Source organism: Eurosta solidaginis, chromosome 2 (assembly GCF_040869045.1).
Source record: "Eurosta solidaginis isolate ZX-2024a chromosome 2, ASM4086904v1, whole genome shotgun sequence".
Taxonomy (NCBI): domain Eukaryota; kingdom Metazoa; phylum Arthropoda; class Insecta; order Diptera; family Tephritidae; genus Eurosta; species Eurosta solidaginis.
In genome coordinates this window covers 78,676,817-78,695,431 of record NC_090320.1, presented here as the reverse complement: position 1 = coordinate 78,695,431, position 18,615 = coordinate 78,676,817, and positions in this window count along the sequence as shown.

The window sequence follows — 18,615 nt, the reverse complement described above, 5'->3', positions numbered from 1 at the left end:
TCCCCGGAAGAATTTCTTCGATGGTAGGGACATGTTGATTAATCATCATAGCACATGTTGATGGGTGGCTTTTGAGCAAATGTGGTAAACAGGATGAATGACTTATATCTATAATATTTTCCTTAGAACAAGTTCGTTATTATTGTATTCTTCACATTTATTTTTTAATCCAAAAATCTTACTATTATATAATAACAAAATTTCATATGGTACTTTGAATACCTTATTACCCTTTTTAATGGTTAATTAAATATAAAATCATTGAACTATTAGAAGCTATTTTGACATTTGCAAATTGAAATGCTTCTTCTATATTATTGAAAGGAATACTGTCGTTTCTGTGTTAGAGAGTTTTTTCTGTGTTAGAGAAAAGGTATGAGTTTACGATGCCAACTTTGGCCCAATGTATTGCATAATTTACATTTATCATTTCTTCTTTTATCATTTGCAACTTATATTTAATATTGACAGCGACATCATGTTGGATGTTGTCCTTATTACTATAAAGTGAAAGTATATTATTTGAAATTTCTGTAATATTTTTCATTCTGTCATTAATTTGTTTATTAATAATAACTTGTTTATTATTATTTTCTAATACATCATTTATGTGATTTTATAAAATTACGAAATCCTCGTGGTCAGGATTTCCTGCTAACCATTTCCAAGCTGTTCCAATTTCATTTATAGATCTTTTATTAACTTTAGGTCTTATTCTATTTAAATAATTTTGGGTTTGGGATAATTCTGTGTTTAGGAAAGGAAGGAAGGAATTGTTTGCTGTGATTTTCCGTCTTATTGTATCGTCTAATATTTTCTGATATGCGTCTATGTCTATTGTGTGAATAATTCTGTAAGTTCCTGTTTGTATTTTGGTAAATCCTGTATTGAAAGTCGCTATAGGCGAGTTCGTATAGTCGAGAATCCTGAACTCTGCATTTATTAGTGGTAAAAGGAGCCTGAAAATAAAAATTTGGGGTTAAGTCCTAATGTTGCTTTTGTGTATAGTTCGTCCTTTTTCCGTGATTACTACGCTGGATTTGTCCTCTCTTACTATTTTTTTCCTATATCTAGTTGTAAGTTTGGATCCTATGCGTTTATTTATCCTAACGTAAATTACATCACCAGGGGTATCTGTTTTCGTGGGTTGGCGTGTTTTGTTGTGATTTTCTAAGTATTTCTCTTGTCTTTTCTTAAGGATGTCAATGTTTTATCGTCGTGAATTTTCGTACTGTTCTGGGTCTATTGAAACTCGTCTGCCGAAAAATGTCTCTATCGGTCGTTTTCCTGTTGCGGAATGTATGGAATAGTTGTATTCATATGTAGATCTGTCTAAAAGTTCTTTGAATGAGCGATGGGTCCGTTCTGTTTGTAGACAACGCATGATTTCGGATAGGTCGGAGTGAAATCTTTCCACTTGTCCGTTAACTGTACTTGCGTATGGTGGTGTTTTAAATATTTCAATTCTAAGTTGATCTTCAACCATGAAGTTTATGGATGCTGAATTTAACGATTTTTCGTTATCGATGACTATTGTTTTCGGTACGCCGAAAGAGAAAAGAATTTTTCGTAGTGGTTCCCTGATGTCTTCTATTGCTTTTGACTCTATTACTTTAACTTGAGCGTATTTTGAGAATTTGTCTAATGCTGTTAGTACTAGTTTCCTTTCTGTGTTATAAATATCTATATGGACTATTTCACCAAGATAGTGGGGAATTGGGGTTTCGAGTAGTTGTGGCTTATTAGGGTGACGATCGTATTTGTATTCTCTACAAACCTTGCACTGTTTGATTATATTTTCTATTTTTTTCTTCATTTTAGGAAAGTAGTATTTTTGTAAAAGTTGCTTTTTATTTTCATCCCTATTCCTGTGTGCTCGTTTATGTTCTTTTAAAATTTCCTCATTTTGGGCATCTTCGTTTACCAAGTCTTCTATTTTTGTTTGGGTATAACGGATTTTATAACTGGAAAAATGAAGAGGGTAAACTTCCTGAATTTTTCCCATTATTTCTTCAGAGGTAAGTATACCATTTATCACCGAAGGATTTAGGTAGCGTTTTAGTAGTGCAGTTAGGTTGTGTGTTGGATATTCGGGTTTAATAATTATATGTCTATGGTAGGTTGGGAATGCTATCTTGAATTGATAACTGTCTTCTTCTCCTAAGGATATCCAAAGTTGGGATTAGATTGTGTGATGAGCTCTCATCAGAGTGTGTAGCAACTGATGAAGAATTTAATTCGAAGGGCCTGGATAATGTGTCTGCAACTATGTTAGTTTTCCCGGTCTTATATTTTATTTCATAGTTGTATTCTTCCAGGATCGCTTTCCATCGTTTCAGTTTGGAGTTATTATTTCTGTTGCTTAAGGCATATGTAAGTGGCTGATGATCTGTGTGGATAATTACTTTTCTTGTTCCTTACAGATAGTTTCTAAAGGAAGTTAGTGCCCAAATTATGGCGAGCATTTCTTTTTCGTTTACCCCATAATTTTCCTCAGCTTTGTTCAGCGTTCTTGATATGAGCCGTTTATTTTGAAAGTAGCATAAGTCATTTCCAACTCGTGGTCTTAAATGCATTGTTATTTTTGAACGAATGCATACATAGATGGTCCTACAATTATAAAATAATAATAAGAATTGCATCTTTTGGATATTGGACTCTAACAAACTGGGGGCGAGGAGAGATACAAACAAATTATCACTGAACCTAAACGACATGAAATGACTTATGCCACTTTCAAAATAAACGGCTCATATGAAGGTTATTGGTTTCCCATTTTGCTCTAAAACTGCGCCTATGGCATATTTTGAGACATCTGTATTTAGGTCGAATTCTTCGTTATAATCGGGATATTGCAAAATTACGTCTTTGGAAATTAAAGTGGATTTGATTTTATTGAATGCTGCTTTTGCTTCTGCATTTAAATGTACTGGGATTTTCTTTGAGCTACTTTTGGACATTCTTCTTCGCTTCGAAGTAGGGATGTTAGGGGTTTTGCTACCTTAGCATAATCTTTAATAAATCGTCTTTAGTATCCAGATAATCCTAAGGATGTCCTTAAATCTTTAATCGTTTAGGGATAGGGGAAATTTGCTATTGATTCTACTTTGGCTGGGTTTGTGGAATTTCCATCGGAAGGTACTACAAATCCTAGGAACTCAACTTGTTTTTTGAAGAACTCACATTTGTCGATCTGCACTTTCATATTTGCCTTATTAAGGCTTTCAAAAATTGTATCTATCTGGTCGGAATCTTCTTTTTCATTTTTGCTAAATATGATTATATCGTCTATATATACGTAGCATATTCGTCCTATGTGTTTTCTGAATATGTCGTCCAGTGTCCGTTGGAAGATTTTTCAAGCCGAATGGTAATCTAGTGAACTCGTATTTCCCGTTGTTAACTGAAAAAGCTGTTTTTTCCACGTCAGATTCCTTAAGATCACATCACACACAATCACAGAGAAAATGGTGTTCTTTCCTAGTTGAGAAAGTACCTCATTTATTTCCGGTATTGGATACCTATCTGCGATTGTGACTGTGTTAAGTTTTCTATAGTCAATGACCATTCTAAACTTTTTTCGCCTGAGGAGAGTTCGGACTTTTGAAAAGTGCCACAACATTTCATTTCATTTCATTTCGGTTGGTTTGGGTATTGCTGAAAGCTGTCGGGTTTAAAACCATGATGGCGATAGTTTTGCGGGGTTTGTGGTACATGGGCCAATTCGTGATAGAATTTTGATTGAGGGAACGGTGGGTTTGCCGGTTGTACATATCTTGGTGTGAAGGGTTGCTGTCTAGGATTTGAAGAACTGAGGCTTTGTTGGCGGGAGGTTGATGGTGCGTTCGACATTTGGTTGTTGGCATGGTGTGCTCTGAAATTTTGGTTTTCTAATTTAAGGCAAATGTGTAGGGCTTCGGGCAAGCTCTTTGGTTCTTTAATACCTAGGAGTCTGGGAAGATCGCCAGAAAGTCCTCTAGCGAAGGTGTCGAGGGCCTTAGCACGGTACTTATCGGTTAATAAATGGACTGCTTCTTCGCCAATTTCCATGCAACCTATTTTGAGGATAAGGGATAAATGGCTATAAACCTTTTGGTAGAATTCGTTAATCGTCATTATTCCCTGTATAAGACAAGTCATCTGGTATTCCAGAGTGCTATGTCTCATTTGTCGGCGTAATGAGTGGTCAGACAGCGAGAGATTGCTGTCCAACCTAAAGGTGTATTGTAGGATTCTAAGGCTATGTCTGCCTTTCCGTTTATTTTGTTTCTAATGACATTTAAAATGCCGAAATATTTTGGTGTGCCTTTTGAGGGTTCGTATATCCTTAAGATTCGCTCAACACTTTCCTTCCATGAGCTAAATTCTGAGGCGTTTCCCGAAAATTCTCTTAAAAATCGCACAACATCTGGAATTTTATCCATTTCAGACATGTTGTTTCTAAATTGCTCTTCGATTGTTTGGTCAGTTACTATTGGGGGGGCTATTATTTCTAAGAGCGTTCTGCACAAGGCTGGGACCGTTGGATTCTATGGTCTGATTGAACATAGCTCGAATGAGAGTGGCTAGTTCTGGGTAAATTTGGGGGTTTGAAGTGGGTGATGCTGCAACTGCAGGGGGTTCAGGGGGAGCAGTTAGCAGTGGTGGTCTAATAAGGTTATTTGGGTTAGCCATTTTATGGTTTATTATTATTTAAAATTTTTTTTGTATGCATATATTTTTTTCCAAACTTAGATTATAGTTTCTGATTGACTTCGCTAAATTACTGTATACTTTATTTCTTTAAAAAATTTCTTAAATAAATATGATATAATATTTTCCTTACAATAGTAGTTTCAGCTGCATCGGTATGCTGGTGAGTGTGCTGTATCCCGTTTCCTTTGTACTAAGGGGAACGGTCTAACTCCTTGCTGTTCCGGCTTGTTGTCCTTGAGTGGTGTCGTGATGCCGTTGGGGCGTTGAGGAAGTTCCACGTTCTTATTCACGCCTCTTTCGCCTTTTACACTTTTTTCCCCCTTCGAAAGCTTGTATTTTAATGTGACACTATTAGCGTATTGGGGCACTTTGTGTGGCCTTTTGTTATGTGGCACTTTTCAAAAGTTTGTTTTGGTGTGGCACTATTAAAGAACCAAAGAGCTTGCCCGAAGCCTTACACCTTTGCCTTAAATTAGAAAACCAAAATTTCAGAGCACACCATGCCAACAACCAAATGTCGAACGCACCATCAACCTCCCGCCAACAAAGCCTCAGTTCTTCAAATCCTAGACAGCAACCCTTCACACCAAGATATGCACAACCGGCAAACCCACCGTTCCCTCAATCAAAATTCTATCACGAATTGGCCCAGGTACCACAAACCCCGCAAAACTATCGCCATCATAGTTTTAAACCCCACAGCTTTCAGCAATACCCAAACCAACCGAAATGAAATGAAATGAAATGTTGTGGCACTTTTCAAAAGTTTGTTTTTGTGTGGCACTTTTCAAAGGTTTGTTTTTGTGTGGCACTTTCCAAAGTCTCTTTTTTCTCTTTTTTGTGTGGCACTTTTTTATTTTAATTTGAGTGGCATTACTTATTGAAAAGGACGACTTCGCGGGCACCGCCAATCTTATTTGACTCGGGTGCCAGATATGGCTGAAAAATTTAATAGCTGAAAAAAATGTTTTTATTGGTCAAAAGACCTTAATTGTGAATCTAGATGTTAATGACTAACTTTAGAATTTTAAATCTTCCTTATTTATAACTTAAATTTACTTATGCTAGCATTATTTCTGTTTCCCACTTTGGTAACTCATGCCGGATGTTTGTTTGACCTATTTATGTAGCTATTGCTGACTTATGTTTGTATTTAGTCGGCGCATGGCGGATGTTGTTGCACTATTTGCAATATTGGTAGTCAGCATTATTCCGCTGACTTTAGTTAACATTATTGTTGCTAACTTATGTGAATATGTACATAAATACGCATGATTGCTACATACATATATATTTGCTACATACATGTTCACACACGCGTTAGTACATGCTACAGAACTTTATTTCAACTTTTTCTTCAAAAATTTTCACCATATTGTTATATTATAATTATAGTTATATTTGTGTACGCACATTTGATATAAAATGTTTCCATTTTCTTTGAATTTAAAACCAAAATCGGACAAATAAGTGCATTGTATGTACTAACCGAACTTCAATTCAGCGTACATCAAATATGCTGGCACACATTAAACATTATACACTTTCATTAAACGTACGTTCACAAAATTTTATTTCTTATAATTTACTAGCTTTACCAGGCGCACGTTGTAACGCCCGAGTTCGAATGGATGTTGCGTTATTTTTTCTGTTTTGTTTGTTGATAATTTAATTTATTGTTTTGTAAATTGAATTGAATTTATTTATTTATTTGTAGTCACTTACAGACTAATTACAAAACTTTAGATTTTTTTTGTTTTTTTTTTTTGTGCTTAGTATAAATAATAAATGTTAAGTGATCAATATAAATATTACACGATTATACAATTACAACATTAATCAAAACTTACAAGTAGTGAAGCTACAAATTTGGCTTTAGAGCTAAATAAATCAGAGGTAAAAGAACCCGATGGAGAGTTAAGTTCCCTTAAAGCTCTAAAGATAGGTGCATTGCTAGCATAAGTACTTCTGACTTGTTTTAAGGAAAAAAGATCGTTATTCCTAAGACAACGCTGCGAGACATGGAAAAATATACGTTCAAGTAAAAGAGGGCAATCTATTGTACCATTTATAATGTCGAACACTGTAGAGAGGGAGAGAATAGTTCTTCTGGAGTTTAACGATTTCAGGTTGATTAATTTGCATCTGGCAATATATGGTGGAAGTGGGTCTAAAAAATTTAATGAGCGTAGAGCATAGTGCAAAAACACCTTTTGAACACGTTCAAGTCGTTTGATATGACAATCAAAATATGGTCTCCAAATGAAGACCCCATATTCAAGTTTGGAGCGAACAAGTGACGTGTATAAGAGCTTTAGCGTATACGGATCACTAAAGTCCGAACTAAACCGACGAACGAAAGCAAGCATAGCATACGATTTTACTATATTGCTATTGATATGGCTCAAGAATGAAAACTTAGCATCGAAAATAACACCCAGGTCGGATATTTCATTCAGGGTGGATAGATTAGAGTTGCCAATGGAATAGGAGGTGGGAATAGAGGAACGAGACTTCGCAAACGACACATGGAAACATTTACTAACATTAAGAAGAAGTCGATTTTTTTTACACCACAAAACAACGTTGTTTAAATCATTCTGAATTCTAGATGAATCAGACAGAGAACGAACAGAGGAATAAATTTTAAGATCGTCAGCGTATAGCAGAAAATTGGAGAAGGTAAAACACTCACAAATATCATTAATAAAAATGATAAAGCTAAAAGACACACTCTCAATCGCTCAAGAGTTTCGACGATGGCCAACACTTCTAACTCATGGCTGGCGTACTTGGATTCAGCTGCACTGCATTGACGACTGAAGTATTGAACTGGCTGTAATCCCTCTGTTTCCCGCTGTAGTAATACACCAGACAAACCATGGCTACTAGCATCTGTGTGCACTTCATGTTCTTTGGCATTGTCAAACATCGCCAATACTGGATCTCGTGTCAATGCCATCTTCAATTCGCAAAACGCTTTTTCCTGCTCCTGTGTCCACTTGAACACCTCGTCCTTCTTGAGTAATTTGGTTAATGGTCTCGATATGTTACTGTACCCTGGGATGAATCTTCTGAAGAATCCTGTTAATCCAAGGAACTGACGTATATTTGTCGCTGTAGTTGGTGTAGGGAATTCCTCCACGCACTGAATTTTGTCACGTCCCGGCCGTATGCCTTCGCCACTCACACAGTGTCCTAATAAAGTTACCTGCTTCGCCATGAACGCACACTTGGATGGGCATAATGTTAACCCGGCCCTTCATACTGCCATTAGAAATTCTTCTAATACCTCGATGCCTTCATGTTCGGTTGCCGTAGCAATGATTACTTCGTCAACGTAATTGATAATTTTATCCCGGTGATTCAAATCTCTTACCAGGTTGACTACCATATCTTGGAACACCATGGGGGCATTAACTAACCCAAACGGCATGACTTTGTGTTCGAAGAGACCATCCGGAGTTAAAAATGCTGCATATGGCCGACTAGCTTCTTTAGTGATATCGGTTACTACCGGCAGTCATATCCAGCGTTGTAAACCATTGATTACCTCCTAATCGTGCCAGTTGTTATTCCACAATTGGCATAGGGAACTGTTTTTTTACGGTCACTGCATTTAAGGCCCTGAAGTCGACGCACATACTATCTTCGTCGTTCGCCTTCTTCACCAAAACTACTGGTGCTGCATGCGGAGAAGAACGTGGCTGGATAACGTTACAACTTAACAACTCTTTGACTATCGACGACAATATTGGCCTATGTGACAACGGAACTTGATATCTTTTACCCACAACTGGTTCTTCGGTTGTAACTTTGATTTCCATTTCGGTTGTTTTACACCGACCTATACCCCTTAGATCTTCAGAGAAACAATCGTAATACTTGTTCAACAAACGCTTGACCCCATCATGCTCTACGCGTTCACCTAATACGTTGACTAACGACTTACTATCAGATGCATCTAGCTTTAGCACACCTGATTCAATAACTACCTTTGTGTCATGCATAATATCACGACCTAATAACATTTCATATGGCATAAATCGATCCGGTGCTACCAACAACGACAATTCTACTAAACGATCGTCAACCATTGCATTTACTTTTACCTTTTCCTTTGTCTCGACGACTCCACCTCCGAAGCCTGTGAGCTGATGAGTTTCGTGCTCACGTTCTACTTCACTAGGAATCTCGGTCGCTGACACCAGTGAATAGTCGCTACCGGTATCTGCAAATGCTGACACTACCTTGCCCCAAACCATTACCTGTTTCATAAATGGTGGGGGTGTTACGCATGGTGCATCCAAACTTACTACGGTACTCTTACCTACGTTACACGACTTTGACTCGTGCCCAATCTTATTACATTTGCTGCATCTGGGTTTACGTGATGGTTGAGGACACTTCGCTGCTAAATGTCCAGTCTCGTTGCAATCAAAACAGCTAATGGACTTTCTCACCTGTCCTGTACTTGTTTCGATTTCTTTCTGTTGATGCTGTTGCTGTATGCTGAATGCTGGTTTAACTCCAACGGACGTTGCTGATAAACTTTCAATTGCTTTCAACAGATCGTTGCATGTCTTAAATTCTATGGCTAACAACGTCCGCGACAAATGCGGATCGTTGAGCCCCCCAATGATATACGAATTAATAGATGCTTGGTCCATTTCTGCTCTACGACCCATATTAAGCATGAAGTAATAATAGTCTTTCATAGACTCACCTTGCTTTCTTTTGCGTCTGTCCATTTCACGGTGTACATCCGCTACGTTGATTACACTTGGAAAATCATTAGTCAATGCTTCAACAAAAAGTCTCCATGAACTGAAAGGGGGTTGAGAATCTGCCCAATCAGCTGCGACACCCTTTAGCTTTGGCTTTGTTGCAAATAATATTTCGTCCTCTGTCCACTGATATATCGTACGCAATTTTTCAATTTTTGCGATAAACTGCTTTGCTGTTAAATAACCCTTGAGTGGATTGAGCTCGGGTAATATGCTTATAATTTCCCTCATCGTGTACCTTATCGTATTACTATACTGCCTTGCTGGTATAGAATGCCCTAGTTCATGACTCAACTGGCCAGTGTGTGGGTTGGATGAGCCGACTGTTACTCCTCCCCACTCTAAATTCGACGGTTGCTGTATTGCTGTCAATACATTGTAACTTGCAGGCACCATGTTGCCTGTTCCGACTACCGAAGTGAATGCTGCTTGGACTGTAATATATATTGCTGGTAATGTGCCATATGATACTGGCACAATGTTGCCTGTTGCTGTGTATGACGTTTCGCTACATGTTGCGCCGGAGTTTGCTTGCGCATAGCTAGATTTTGCGCCGGAGCTTGCTTGTGCATCGCTACATGTTGCGCTGGAGATTGCTTGCACATTGCTACATGTTGCGCCGGAGTTTTTGGGTGCTCCGCTACTTATTTGCGTTTGCTGTACTTGATTCAACTGCGCTGTTGTTATTTGACTTACCGTCTCCGCCATGCTGGTTACTATATCACGCAATTCTTTGAATTGATTCTGCCAATTCGTCTCGTTGTTTTGCAGATAATCGACTTCTTCCTGGTCTAATTCATCTGCCTTAAAAACTTCTATCAGCCTAGCAACTTTGCGTGCCTTATTGCCAGAAACTGATAATCCTTGTTGTTGTAACAAACGATTTAGCTGATCCACCTTAAGTGTTGAAAATTTAATTTTACTTGCCATTATTACGCGTTGATTCTGCACAATTGCAATTTCCTTTTCGTTTTTAATGACCGGAGCAAATATTAAATATCACCTTGCTTGTTGCTTGCTGAAATCTTACTTTTTTTTTTCGCTATACCAACTTTTTTGGTCTCCGTTTTTCGCCACGATGATTCGTGCTCAAAAAATTACCAACGTCGCTGGGTTGTGTTGTGAACTCACACTTTAATTCCCAACACAAAGCATTCACATACATACATACGTATGTTTCTTTAACTGGGATGAATACTGTGGCGTCTATTAATCAGTCCCATAGTACAGGTCTACAAGTAGGATATGTAGCAGCGCGCACATACACAGCCACGCTCACTTGATAAAATGCTTGTTCTTGTTCGTTTTTTGTGTGGATGCTATTTGGCACTGTTGTACTTCTCAGGTCCAAGAAAAGTGTAGTAGCTGCTAACGAAAACTGTGTAAAATTTTTATTGCAAAATTACAAATGAGCACTTAATTACATCTCTCTTTAAAATTCATTTTTTTGGACAATTTTAATTAACAAATTGTGATACTTTATTACCGGCACGATTGCTAAGACACGACCAAACCCGTCGAGGGGGTATTAATAGACGCGTTTTTGCTTCGCTTCCAATAATTCCAATACTTTTTCGCCTTTGAACTATAGATAACAGGACAAAACGCGTCTTTTTATTTCTTTTTCCACATTTTTGGACGGGTTATTGCAGTCGACCTCGGTTTCAAACTGTTTTTCGCGGAGAACTTTTGAACGGGTAGAAAAACTTAGCACTCGTGTTTCTATTCTTAATATTAATAATTTTATATAATTTTCTGTAGGACCCATATAGGTGCACTAGATTTTCATACTAAATTCGTTCAAAAAAATTTACCATCACAGCAACCCATATCTGATATTCCGCTCCCTTCTTTGTTTCCCTGCGTCGCTTTCCACGACAGCAACCCCGGTAATTTTGACACTTCGTTCAGTGTCAAACGCATGTTCCACGCAGGTTCCACTGAGTTCCACAATAGTTTGACACTGACCGAAGTGTCAAACGGCAGTGTGTTAGAAAGAGAAAGGAATTGTTTCCCTCTCATACATATCATACTTGTAAACCTGTACTATGGCTCAGTCCCTCTCACTATTCACGGCTGCTCTCGGTTGCTACAAAAACTGTGTAGCAAATAGCAGAATTTCAATGCCTTTTGGTAGTGGTTTTATTTTTTCTTACTTACAGGCGCCACTGCGACTGTCTGTTCGTATGCTAGCGGAATCGCTCTGCCGCTGCGCAATTGATTTTGTTGTTGCTGATTTTTCTATGAAAAAATATACTTGGAACGGCTCGTTCAATTTTAAGATTGGCGTGATTTGTTGCTGCTTCTGCAATTTCACGTTGATTCTTGTGAAATTTGTTCGCGGTCCCCTTCTGAATGTTGTCAAGGATGACTCGATATCGATTTAATGTTGATTATTACATATAATTGAATATGTATTTATTGAATATAAATTATAAAAGTAATTAAAAAGTAGTACATGAATGAATATGAAAATGAATATGATTTATTAATACGGCATACACTCGCTGGTATGGTTTGCACGTCCGCTCGCTACGAAATAACACCACTGACTAACTCGTACTTGACAATTTGGATAATTCACAATTTTATCTTCATCTGTAACTGTGTCGATCGATTTATATTTCATCACTTCACCAGGAAATTGATTTTGAAGGCGATCATTGATTTTGTTAACATGATAATTTTTGGGAGCTAAGATAGTTCTTTCGCATAGCCAAAAAACAAAAACATTTAAATTTAAAATTCTTAATTCCGAAATATGAAAAACTTTCGTCTTGATCGAGGGAACTTCGAGCCAAAATTTGGTGATGATCGAAGGATAGCAAACACGTTTTCATAGGGAACACACACACAGAATTTGATTTTTATAGAAGATGTAGATAGACTGAAGCTAAACAATTTTTTTAACAGCGGATGATTACTAAACGTCCAAAAGGCATAACAGCTAAACTCAACAATGCAGTCAAACTTTAGGTGTTAAAATAACTTAAGTTTGTACGGCAGCCATAGTTTTTCCCCATTCGACATTTTACTGGAGGTTTTAGGACTTAACGTCGCATAGCTCCTTACCAATTTTAATTATCCTACCATTACTACATCCAGATATATGCAGTATAATATATTCCATTTGTATGGGAGGTGCCACGCCCCCTTTTTCTCAATTCCATATTTTCTTCGTGGCGTTAAGGATTGACCTCAAATAACTCCTTACTGAATTTCAATGTTCAGACATGTATACCTTCAACGTTATGCAGTACCAAAGATTCCATTTGAATGGTAGGTTCCACGCCCCCTTTTCCCAATTCCGCCTCTTCTTGGTGGTGTTAGGGATTGACCTCATATAACTCCTTACTGAATTTCAATGTTCTGGCATGTATACCTTCAAAGTTATGCAGTACCAAGGTGCCACGCCCCTTTTATATATCGAAATTATTTTTAGCTTGATCGAAGGAACCTATAACCAAAATTTGGTGATGATTGAAGTGTGGGAAATATGTTTCCATAGCGAACATACACACTAGAGGTTTACGCCGATCACTTTATCGGCGGCGGCGGCGTAGGCTGTCCCTGCAAAAATCGTAGGATCATGTGGTCCACTGGAGTACTTACCATTGTACTCCACTGTAATGCAGCACGAACATATTGTAAGCCGATCATTGCTCGTTTTTAACGATTGTAATCACTGCACGATGTTTATTGGACTGTGGGTACTCCATGGATTACTCTGATGTAATGCGGAGCTGGAGTATATGGTCCCGTCCTAGGACATCGCAATGTTAATTGGACTATATTTTTTTTATGAATTGTGGTTAATTTTGGAACACTCGGTTGGTCCATAGCGAGTACTCCATACATGCATGCATGGAGTACTCGCGATTTTTGCAGGGGTATTATATACCGGCGGCGGCGGCGTGGGCGGCGCGCCGGCCTACACCGGTGTTCTTACTTTAAAAAGCTTGATTTTTCTATTTAAAAAAATAATATTTAGGAAAGGTTTTGTTTGTATGTATTTAAGGAAATCAACGTGTTGGCCATTTCGGAAAGATCCGGGGTTTTTGCCTCAAGATCTCGCAGACCGTTCAAAAATTTACAGGAGTAGCTCCTTGCTGAGGGTCTGTCCCTCGTTCGCTTACTCCAGAGAGGCTTCGAACCTAGCCCCGGTCTTTGGAACTGGTACTGCTGCGTCTGCTGAAAAGAAATAGAGATACATAAAATAGTCACACTTTTGTCTTTATATCTCGTTCAAAGCGTAGTTTCACCCAGGGTTAACTCCTAATAATCGTCGCGAACACAATTCCTTTAAAATTTTGTGGCTCCTTAGCGGCCACGCACAAAGGCGACTTACGGTTTCTATTAATAGTCTTTTAATACTCATGACTCTCGTGGCACAGGGCGCCTCCAGTTGTTTCGACTGTTTTAAGAGCTATTCCCGATGGGCGAACAGTAGCAATCCCGACCACCAGTCTCTACCACGCCTCCTGACCCTCACACCATATACCAGCACAGAAGCTATAGGACTGCGACTTCGAACTCATACCTTCGTTAACGTCACTTTCCTAGAAGCTGTAGCTGTAGCTCCAAGGACTTTACAACGGATGCTTTTGTCGCGCTATGCTGCCGAGCTACACCAGAGAAACACCTTGAAACGTTAGGGAGTGACTATTCGGCCAAAGATGCCGCCCTCGAAATCATAAGCAGTCTCAGTGGATGTCATTGCTTAATGGGTGAAAATCGTATAATCTTCGGCGCATCTACATAATTAAAATTTTACAAGGACCCTGGATAAAATTTTTTAAATGTAGACCAAAGTTTGCAGGCGTTTGCGTTCACAACATTGATTTCAATAGTCTTCGTTAAATCAAAACTATATTTTAGAATGAAAGTCGACTGATTTTAAGTTGCAAGATGTTAACTTCTGTTTTCCGGCCTTATGATATAAGAGCTCATTATGGATGACCGCGTAGCTTCAGTTTTCAGACTAGTTCGACTGTCCACTTCGTTAGGGTAGTAGAATACACGGTTCTTAGTTCGACTGTCTTGGGAAAGCTTTTCCTTCACCACTTTGAGTGTTCTTGCGAAGGACAAAGCCTCACCTGGTAAATATATGTGCCTACATATTCACATTTGTAAAAGGAGCCGTAGCGTGTAGGTGATATTTAAACTTAGATGATAGTCTATAATCACTCCAAGGGACTAGTTTTGGATAGGGCCGCCAACTTTAGGAAATGTCAAACCGGGAGACTTGGGTGTTGAAGGATGAAGTGTGAATATCAAAATTAACATATCAGACGCTTTTTTAAACTTTCGCAAATAAACAACAGATGTTTGAATGTAAGCCCAAGTGATTTTTCAAACCCTTCTCATACGTCCATATGTATATCCTCAACTTAAGTATGAGGTAAGAATAATTTCAAAGGAGTGTGTATGCCCCTAGAACCTACTAAAGGATTTTGCGTCACTGATTTCGCTTATTCTTTCAGCCAATCACAATATAAATATTTTTTAAATCGGCACCTTTTTTGGTTAATTTGCTTTTTTTAACAACTTGAGGACAATTTTAAAACATGTTCGCCTTGGGTCATTTTATTTGAATTCATTGTTCATTATTAATTTTTTGAAAAAAATATGCAAAGAGAGCATATAAATTTATTAGAGATATAACTTTTCTTTTAGTGTTTTGTTTTAATAACTTGGTGAATTGGGTGATGCAAAGTTCGTGTTAAGCTGACATCGAAAGCGCTTGTTTTTATACTCAGTTGACCAGAGCTCACAGAGTATATTAACTTTGATTGGATAACGATTGGTTGTACAGGTATAAAGGAATCGAGATAGATATAGACTTCCATATATCAAAATCATCAGTATCGAAAAAAAATTCGATTGAGCCATGTCCGTCCGTCCGTCCGTCTGTCCGTTAACACGATTTTGAGGAATCTTGATGAAATTTGGTATGTAGGTTCCTGGACACTCATCTCAGATCGCTATTTAAAATGAACGATATCGGACAATAACCACGCCCACTTTTTCGATATCGAAAATTTCGAAAAATCGAAAAAGTGCGATAATTCATTACCAAATAGGGATTAAGCGATGAAACTTGGTAGGTGAGTTGAACTTATGACGCAGAATAGAAAACGAGTAAAATTTTGGACAATGGGCGTGGCACCGCCCACTTTTAAAAGAAGGTAATTTAGAAGTTTTGCAAGCTGTAATTTGGCAGTCGTTGAAGATATCATGATGAAATTTGGCAGGAACCTTACTCTTATTACTATATGTCTGCTTAATAAAAAGTAGCAAAATCGGAGAACGACCACGCCCACTTTTTAAAAAAAAAATTTTAATTCAAATTTAAAAAAAAGTTAATATCTTTACAGTATATAAGTAAATTATGTCAACATTCAACTCCAATAATGATATGTTTCAACAAAATACAAAAATAAAAGAAAATTTCAAAATGGGCGTGGCTCCGCCCTTTTTCATTTAATTTGTCTAGGATACTTTTAATGCCATAAGTCGAACAAAAATTTACCAATCCTTGTAAAATTTGGTAGAGGCTTAGATTCTAGGACGATAACTGTTTTCTGTGAAAAAGGGCGAAATCGGTTGAAGCCACGCCCAGTTTTTATACACAGTCGACCGTCTGTCCTTCCGCTCGGCCGTTAACACGATAACTTGAGCAAAAATCGATATATCTTTACTAAACTCAGTTCACGTACTTATCTGAACTCACTTTGTATTGGTGTAAAAAATGGCCGAAATCCGACTATGACCACGCCCACTTTTTCGATATCGAAAATTACGAAAAATTAAAAAAATGCCATAATTATATACCAAATAAGAAAAAAGGGATGAAACGTGGTAATTGTATTGGTCTATTGACGCAAAATATAACTTTAGAAAAAAACTTTGCAAAATGGGTGTGACACCTACCATATTAAGTAGAAGAAAATGAAAAAGTTTTGCAGGGCGAAATCAAAAGCCCTTGGAATCTTGGAAGGAATACTGTTCATGGTATTACATATATAAATAAACTAGCGGTACCCGACAGATGATGTTCTGGATCACCCTGGTCCACATTTTGGTCAATATCTCGAAAACGCCTTCACATATACAACAAAGGGCCACTCCCTTTTAAAACCCTCATTAGCACCTTTAACCTGATACCCATATCGTACAAACACATTCTAGTCAGCCCTGGTCCACCATTATGGCGATATCCCGAAAAGGCGTCCACCCATACAACCAAAGCCCACCCCTTTTAAAACACTTATTAACACCTTTCGTTTGATACCCATATAGTACAAACAAATTCTAGAGTCACCCCTGGTCCACCTTTATGGCGATATCTCGAAAAGGCGTCCACATATAGAACTAAGGCCCACGCCCTTTTAAAATACTCATTAAGACCTTTCATTTGATACCAATATCGTACAAACAAATTCTAGAGTCACCCCTGTCCACCTTTATGGCGATATCTCGAAAAGGCGTCCACCTATAGAACTAAGGCCCACGCCCTTTTAAAATACTCATTAACACCTTTCATCTGATACCCATATTGTACAAACGCATTCTAGAGTCACCCCTGGTCCACGTTTATGGCGATATCCCGAAAAGGCGTCCACCCATAGAACTAAATCCCACTCCCTTTTAAAACACTTATTAACACCTTTCGTTTGATACCCATATAGTACAAACAAATTCTAGAGTCACCCCTGGTCCACCTTTATGGCGATATCTCGAAAAGGCGTCCACATATAGAACTAAGGCCCACGCCCTTTTAAAATACTCATTAAGACCTTTCATTTGATACTCATATCGTACAAACAAATTCTAGAGTCACCCCTGTCCACCTTTATGGCGATATCTCGAAAAGGCGTCCACCTATAGAACTTAGGCCCACGCCCTTTTAAAATACTCATTAATACCTTTCATTTGATACCCGTGTCGTACAAAATAAATTCTAGAGTCACCCCTGGTCCACCTTTATGGCGATATCTCGAAAAGGCGTCCACCTATAGAACTTAGGCCCACTCCCTTTTAAAATTATCATTAACACATTTCATTTGATACCCATATCGTACAAACAAATTTTAGAGTCAGGCCTGGTCCACCTTTCTGGCGATATCCCTAAATGGCGTCCATCTATAGAACTATGGCCCACTTCCTCTTAAAATACTCTTTAATACCTTCCATTTGATACACATGTCATACAAACACATTCCAGGCCTCCATCTCGAAAAGACGCCCATCTATAGAACTTAGGCCCACGCCCTTTTAAAATACTCATTAATACCTTTCATTTGATACCCGTATCGTACAAACAAATTCTAGAGTCACTCCTGGTCCACCTTTATGGCGATATCTCGAAAAGGCGTCCACCTATAGAACTTAGGCCCACTCCCTTTTAAAATTATCATTAACACATTTCATTTGATACCTATATCGTACAAACAAATTTTAGAGTCAGGCCTGGTCCACCTTTCTGGCGATATCCCTAAATGGCGTCCATCTATAGAACTATGGCCCACTTCCTCTTAAAATACTCTTTAATACCTTCCATTTGATACACATGTCATACAAACACATTCCAGGGTTACCCTAGGTTCTTTTTACAACATGGTGATTTTACCTTACTTTGTCTCCACAGCTCTCAACTGAGTATGTAATGTTCGGTTACACCCGAACTTAGCCTTTCTTACTTGTTTTTAAATAACTTTTGAACAGTTAGAAAGTTAAATTTCGCAATTAGTTTCTTATAAATGGCAGTGATGCGCATGCGTTGACACCACTTTCGACCATATCCGACCAATTTTCGACATGAACAATAAATGGCCTAAACAGTCTTAAACGAGTAGAAATTATAGTAACGCGCCAGACGCCGCCGCCGCCGCGCCGATATTTTTGACATTCGGCGGCAGCGTACGAAAAACGACCCTTGTCGGCGGCGGAGGCGGCATTTATCGGCGGCGTATATCTGTAATACATACACACACAAAGAATTTGATTTTTATATTTTTGAGTCATAAGCCACCTTTTCATAGACCGGGTCACATATAGAGATTAGACTCGTTCGCGTGAGTGAAAATTCGTAAAAATTTCAACAAAATGTTACTCAATTTGGAAAATCCTG